This window comes from Salvelinus sp. IW2-2015, unplaced genomic scaffold (assembly GCF_002910315.2).
Source record: "Salvelinus sp. IW2-2015 unplaced genomic scaffold, ASM291031v2 Un_scaffold1462, whole genome shotgun sequence".
Classification (NCBI taxonomy): domain Eukaryota; kingdom Metazoa; phylum Chordata; class Actinopteri; order Salmoniformes; family Salmonidae; genus Salvelinus; species Salvelinus sp. IW2-2015.
The window spans coordinates 93317-101597 of record NW_019942923.1 but is presented as its reverse complement, the minus strand read 5'-3'; positions in this window follow the sequence as shown (position 1 = coordinate 101597).

Below are 8281 nucleotides of genomic sequence, written 5' to 3'. Positions count from 1 at the left end.
ATACCAGTCTCGACTGACTCCCATCCTTCTCTACATACTACCAGTCTGACTTTGACACTGCACCTGTTATTCTCCTACATACCTATCCAGTCGACTGACACCAATCTTTCTCTACATACCTACCAGTCTGACTGACACCATCCTTCTCTACATACCTACCAGTCTGACTGACACCATCCTTCTCTCACTACCTACCAGTCTGACTAACCATCCTCTCTACATACCTACCAGTCGCTGACTGACCATCCTTCTCTACATACCTACCAGTCTGACTGACACCATCCTTCTCTACATACCACATGTCTGACTGACACCATCCTTCTCTACTATACTACCAGTCTGACTGACCCATCCTTTCTCTACAATCTACCAGTCTGACTGACACCATCCTTCTCTACAACCTACCAGTCTGACTGACACTATCCTTCTCTACATACCTACAGTCTGACTGACACCAATCCTTCTCTACATACCTACCAGTCTGACCTGACACCATCTTCTCTACATACCTACCAGGTCTGACTGACACCATCCTTCTCTACATACCTACTCAGTTCTGACTGACACCATCCTTCTCTACATACCTTACCAGTCTGACTGACACCATCCTTCTCTACATACCTACCAGTCGACTGACACCATCCTTCTCTACATACCTACAGTCTGACTGACACCATCCTTCTCTACATACCTACTAGTTGCACTGACACCATCCTTCTCTACATACCTACCAGTCTGACTGACACCATCCTTCTCTACATACCTACCAGTACTGACTGACACCATCCTTCTCTACATACCTACCAGTCTGAACTGACACCATCCTTCTCTAACCTACCAGTCTGACTGACACCATCCTTCCTCTACAACCTACCAGTCTTGACTGACACCATCCTTCTCTACATACCTACCAGTCTGACTGACACCATGCCTTCTCTACATACCTACCAGTCTGACTGACACCATCCTTCTCTACATACCTACCAGTCTGACTGACACCATCCTTCTCTACATACCTACCAGTCTGACTGACACCATCCTTCTCTACATACCTACCAGTCTGACTAACACTATCCTTCTCTACATACCTATCAGTCCTGACTGACACCATCCTTCTCTACATACCTACCAGTCTGACTGACACCATCCTTCTCTACAATACCTACCAGTCTGACTGACACCATCCTTCTCTACATACCTACCAGTCTGACTGACACCATCCTTCTCTACATACCTACCAGTCTGACTAACCATGCTTCTCTACAATACCTACCAGTCTGACTGACACCATCCTTCTCTACATACCTACCAGCCTGACTGACACCTTCCCTCATCCATACCTACCAGCCTGACTGACACCATCCTTCTCTACATACCTATCAGTCTGACTGACACATCCTTCTCTACATACCTACCAGTCTGACTGACACCATGCTTCTCTACATACCTACCAGTCTGACTGACACCATCCTTCCTTACTACCTACCCAGTCTGACTGACCCCAGCTTCTACAGTCATTATGGGTATGTGTGATATTTATTCCATTTTAGAATAAGACAACGTAACAAAATGTGGGAAAAAGTCAAGGGGCGAAACACTTTCCAAAGCACAGTACCTATCAGTCTGACTGACACCAGCCAGGCAAAACACCTAGCCATCTCTTCAACACCTTAATTCCTAGATCTCGTCTTCATTGTTTCTTCTCTCTTTTCCCCCTTCCTATAGAACACTATTGCCTCCAAGCAACATTCCAACAACAAACACATTGTGATTGCGGGCCAGTTTCCCTAAACCCAGCCTGGAGTAGCCTACCTGGAGGAATCAGTTCTGGTCTAGAATTTCGATATTTCCATATGCTCTAAAGAGTCACTTCCTGGATAGCAAATACCTGGTCTGGCTTGTGGCTGTACTGTGTCTGTACTGTGGTCTGTCTGTGTCTTGTCTGCTGGTCCTGTAACTGTGGTCCTGTCTGTGGTCTGGTACTGTTCTGTTACTTGTGGTCTGTACTGTGGTCTGTGCGTGGCGTACTGTGGTCTTGCTGGGCTGTGCTGTTGCTGTGGTCTGTGCTGTGGTCTGTGCTGTGGTCTGTCTGTCGGTCTGTGCTGTGTCGTCTGTGTCTGTGCTGTGGTCTGTCTGTGGTCTGTAGCTGTGGTCTGTGCTGTGGTCTGTGCTGGGTCGCTGTTGTCGTGCCTGTACTGGTGGTCTGTGCTGTGGTCTGTCTGTGGTCCTGTTACTGTGGTGCTTGTGCTGTGGTCTGTACTGTGGTCTGTGCTGTGGTCTGTGGCTGTGGTCTGTACTGTGGTCTGTCTGTGGGTCTGTATGTGGTCTGTACTGTGGTCTGTACTGTGGGCTGTGAACTGTGGTCTGACTGTGGTCTGTGCTGGTGGTCCTCTGTGTCTGTGGTCTGACTGTGGTCTGGCTGTGGTCTGTACTCGTGGTCTGTACTTGTGTCTGTGCTGTGGTCTGTACTGTGGTCTGTGCTGTGGTCTGTAACGTGGTCTGTACTGTGGTCTGTACTGTGGTCTGTACTGTGGTCTGTACTGTGGTTATGTGCGTGTCTGTCTGTGGTCTGTACTGTGGTCTGTGCTTGTGGTCTGTACGTGGCTGTACTTGTGTCTGTACTGTGTCTGTTACTGTGGTTATGTGCTGAGTGTCCGTACTGTGGGCTGTACTGTTGGTCTGTACTGTGGCTGTCTGCTGTACTGTGGGTCTGTACTGTGGTCTGTACTGTGGTCTGTACTGTGTGTCTGTACTTGTCCTGTTGTGGTCTGTACTGGTGGCTCTACCTGTGGTCTGTACTGTGGTATGTGCTGTGGTCTGTACTGTGAACCTGTGGGCCTGTGGGCCTGTGAATTGTGACATGTTGCCTGTTGGCTGCTGTGGTTCGAGTTTTGGGTCTATCGTTCTCCTCTGTTTTTCAAGGAAAGAACACTGCAATAAAAGGGCTAAGGCTGATCCACCTCTGATCTGCTGTGTGCTACAGACTGTGTTAGCCCACTGAGCTAATCGATTTCTCTTACCATCCCGTGTGTGTCCAGTGCTATTATATGATATTAATGGACCTCGGCAACTTTTCTCACCTGAGCTGAAAATAGATCTACTCACCGGGAATAAGAACATTCCATCTCCATTATGCCATGCAGTTTCACTCAAAATAGCAGCGCAGCATAGTTCCATTTCAATCATATGAAATGCCAGATCGTTCATTTGTCTTGTTTTCTTTCAGGAAGTGAGCTGGTTGGTTACCGGTAATTGTGGATGATGTAATGACCTAGAATGTAGAATGTGGAATAGCTAGATAGAATGTGAAATGGGTTCTAAAAGGGTGAATATTGGAATCTTACTGGAGCTGATGTCAACACAGACTGGTTATTGTTAGCTCCACGGTCGTTCAGCAAAAGAAAGTAGTATGAGTTAGGGTCTGATGGTATCTTAACGCTTGCCCAGCACACTCTATGTGTGTGTGTGTGGTGTGTGTGTGTGTGTGTGTGTGTGTGTGTGTGTTGTGTGTGTTGTGTGTGTGTGTGTGTGTGTGTGTGTGTGTGTGTGTGTGTGTGTGTGTGTGTGTGTGTGTGTGTGGTGTGTTAAATCAAAGTCAAAGTTATTTGTCACATGCTTATAAACAGGTGTAGACTAACAGTCTCCGCAATGCAGAGAGAAAGAAAATAGAGAAATAATACAAAGATAATAACACGAGGATAATCCACAATGAGTAACGATTTGAGTACAGTACTGAGTTGACGTGCAGGGTACAGGTAATTTTGTTACGTTACAACTTATTCTAAAATTGATTAAAATAGTTTTTTTAACCTCATCAATCTTATACTCCTACCATATGACAAAGCAAAACAGGTCTTTGGAAATTTTTGCTAATTTATAATAAAAAATTTACATTTAAATATCACATTTACATAAGTTTTTCAGACCCTTTACTCAGTACTTTTTGAGAGAACCTTTGGCAGCGATTTACAGCCTGAGTTTTCTTGGGTATGACGCTACAAGCTTGGCAACACCTGTATTTGGGCGAGTGTTCTACCAATTCTTCTCTGCACGATCCCTCTAGCTCTTGTCAGGTTGGATGGGGAGCTCGCTGCACTCGTATTTTCAGGTCTCTCCAGAGGTGTTCGTCGGCTCAATGCCGGGATCTGGATGGGCCACTCAAGGACATTCAGAGCACGTACTGTTTTGTCTTGCTGTAGTGCTTAGGGTCGTTGTCCTGTTGGAAGGTCAACCTTCGACCGAGCTCTGAGGTCCTGAGCACTGCGGAGCAGTTTTTCATCAAGGATCTCTCTGTACTTTGCTCCGTTCATATTCCCTCGATCCGGACTAGTCTCCCAGTCCCTGCCACTGAAAACATCCCCACAGCATGATGCTGCCACCCCATGCATGGTGCCAGGTTTCCTCCAGGCGTGACGCATGGCATTCAGACAAAGAGTTCAGTCTTGGTTTCATCAGACAGAGAATCTTGTTTCCATGCGTCTGAGAGTCCTTTAGGTGGTCATTGGCAAACTCCCAACCAGGCTGTCATGTGCCGTTTTACTGAGGAGTGGCTTCCGTCTGGCCAGTCGTACCATCAAAGGCCTGATTGGTGGTAGTGCTGCAGAGAGATGGTTGGTCCTCCTGGAAGGTTTCCCATCTCCACGGAGGAACTCTGGAGGTCTGTCAGAGTGATCATTGGTTCTTGGTCACCTCCTCCTCCATCTTGCTCAGTTTGGCCTGGCGGCCGGCTCTAGGAAGAGTCTTGGTGCTTCCAAACTTCTCGCCATTTTAAAATGATGGAGGCACTGTGCTCTTTGGGGACCTTCAATGCTGCGAAATGTTTTGGTACCCTTCCCCAGATCTGTACCTCAACACAATCCTGTCTTGGGAGCTCTACGGACAATCTCCTTCAACCTCATGGCTTGGTTTTGCTCTGACATGCACTGTCAACTGTGGGACCTTATATAGACAGGTGTGTGCCTTTCCATATCAGTCCAATCAGAATTGAATTTACCACAAGTGGACTCCAATTCAAGTTGTTAGAAACATCTCAAGGATGTCAATGGAAACAGTATGAACCTGAGCTCAATTTCAAGGTCTATAGCAAAGAGTCTGAATACTTCTGTTTTATTTATTTTTAATACATTAGCCAAAGAATCCTGTTTGTCACTTCTCATTATGGGTTATTGTGTGTAGATTGATGAGGGGGGGAAAAAACTATTAATACATTTTAGAGAAATAAGGCTGTAACGTAAAAAAATTTGGAAAAAGTTAAGGGGTCTGAATACTTTCCGAATGCACTGTGGGAAGGGATAAATGTGACTTGGCAACAGGAAGAATAATAGCAGTAACAGAAATGTACAGTATTTTGATGAGGTCAAAAATACGTTAGTGCAAAACGGTCAGTGCAGGAAGCTACCCGCACTAACTATTTCGCCGGTCTTATGGTTCGGGATAGAAGCTCGTTCAGCCTCTTGGTTCCAGACTTGGTCGCATCGGTACCGCTTGCCAGTGCGGTAGGAGATGAGAACCGTTATTTAACTTGGGTGGCTGGAGTACATTTTTAGGGCCTTTTCTTGACACCGCCTGGTATGGAGGTCCCTGATGTAGGGAGCTCGGCACCGGTGATGTACGTGCCGTACGCACTACCCCTGTAGCGCCTTGTGGTCGGATGCCAAGCAGTTGCATACCAGGCCGGTGATGTACTGGGCCGTACGCACTACCCTCTGCAGCGCCTTGTGTCGGATGCCAAGCAGTTGCCGTACGAAGCGGTGATGTACTGGGCTGTACGCACTACCCTCTGTAGCGGCCTTGTGGTCGGATGCCAAGCCGTTGCCGTACCAAGCGGTGATGTACTGGGCCGTACGCACTACCCTCTGTAGCACCTTGTGGTCGGATGCCAGAGCAGTTGCAGTACCAGGCGGTGATGTGACTGGGCCGTACGCACTACCCTCTGTAGCGCTTGTGGTCGGATGCCAAGCAGTTGCCGTACCAAGCGGTGATGTACTGGCCGTACGCACTACCCTCTGTAGGCCTTGTGTGCGGATCCAGCCAGTTGCCGTACCAAGCGGTGATGTACTGCGGCGTACGCACTAGCCTCTCTGTAGCGCCTTGTTCGTCGGATGCAAGCAGTTGCCATACCAGGCGGTGATGCAGTCAGTCAAGATGCTCTTAAATTTTTTATTTTACCTTCATTTAACAAGGCAAGTCAGTTAAGAACTAAATTCTTATTTACAATGACGGCCTACACCGGCCTAACCTGGACGACGCTGGGCAATTGTGCACCGCCTATGGACTCCCAATCCAGCCGGCTTGTGATCAGCCTGGATTCGAACAGGGTGTCTTGTAGACGTGCCACTCGGGAGCAGCTGTATAACTTTTTCAGGATCTGATTGCCCATACCGATCTTTTCAGCTCCGAAGGTGGAAGAGGTGTGTCGTGCCTTTAACACGACTGTCCTTCTCTACATACCTACCAGTCTGACTGACACCATCCTTCTCTACATACCTACCAGTCTGACTGACACCAGCTCTACAGTCATTATGGGGTATTGTGTGTATATTTATTCCATTTTAGAATAAGACTGTAACGTAACAAAATGTGGGAAAAGTCAAGGGGTCTGAACACTTTCCAAATGCACAGTACCCTATCAGTCTGACTGACACCAGCCAGGCAACATACCTAGCCATCTCTTCAGACATCTTAATTCCTAGATCTCGTCTTCATTGTTCTTCTTCTTCTTCCCCCTTCCCTATAGAACCTATTGCCTCCAACAACATTCCAACAACAAACACATTGTGATTGCGGGCCAGTTTCCCTAAACCCAGCTGGAGTAGCCACCTGGAGGATCAGTTCTGGTCTAGAATTCATAGTTCCATACTCTAAAGCAGTTCAGCTGCCGTGGGATACAAATACCTGGTCTGTGCTGTGGTCTGTACTGTGGTCTGTACTGTGGTCTGTGCTGTGGTCTGTGCTGTGGTCTGTACTGTGGTCTGTGCTGTGGTCTGTACTGTGGTCTGTTCGTCCAGGTAGGCCGGTGTAGGCCGTCATTGTAAATAAGAATTTATTCTTAACTGGAAACTTGCCTTGTTAAATGAAGTAAAATAAAAATTTAAGGAGCATCTTGACTGACTGCATCACCGCCTGGTATGGCAACTGCTTGGCATCCGACGACAAGGCGCTCAGAGGCTAGTGCGTACGGCCCAGTACATCACCGCTTGGTACGGCAACTGCTTGGCATCCGACCACAAGGCGCTACAGAGGTAGTGCGTACGGCCCAGTACATCACCGCTTGGTACGGCAACTGCTTGGCATCCGACCACAAGGCGCTACAGGGGTAGTGCGTACGGCCCAGTACATCACCGCCCGTACGGCAACTGCTTGGCATCCGACCACAAGTGACGTCACGAGGTAGTGCGTACGGCCCAGTACATCACCGCTTGGTACGGCAACTGCTTGGCATCCGACCACAAGGCGCACAGAGGGTAGTGCGTACAGCCGATACATCACCGCTTGGTACGGCAACTGCTTGGCATCCGACCACAAGGCGCTGCAGAGGGTAGTGCGTACGGCCAGTACATCACCGCCTGGTATGGCAACTGCTTGGCATCCGACCACAAGGCGCTACAGAGGTAGTGCGTACGCACAGTACATCACCGTGCCGAGCTCCCTACCATCCAGGACCTCCATACCAGCGGTGTCAGAGAAAGCCCTAAAAATGTACTCCAGCCACCCAAGTTAAAAACGGTTCTCTCTTCCTACCGCATGGCAAGCAGCGGTACCGATGCACCAAGTCTGGAACCAAGAGCTGAACAGCTCTTATCCGAACCAATAAGACTGCGAATAGTTAGTGCGGGTAGCTATCTGCACTGACCCTTTTGCACTAACTATTTTGACTCATCAAATACTGTACATTCTGTTACTGCTTATTATCTATTCCTGTTGCCAAGTCACTTTATCCCTTCCCCACAGTGCATTCGGAAAGTATTCAGACCCCTTAACTTTTTCCAAATTTTTTACGTTACAGCCTTATTCTAAAATGTATTAAATAGTTTTTCCCCCCTCATCACATCTACACACAATAACCCATAATGACAAAGTGACAACAGGATTTTTTGGCTAATGTATTAAAAATAAAAAAACAGAAGTATTCAGACTCTTTGCTATGAGACTTGAAATTGAGCTCAGGTTCATACTGTTTCCATATGATCATCCTTGAGATGTTTCTACAACTTGATGGAGTCCACTTGTGGTAAATTCAATTGATTGGACATGATTATGGAAGAGGCAATCTCTCTCTTTT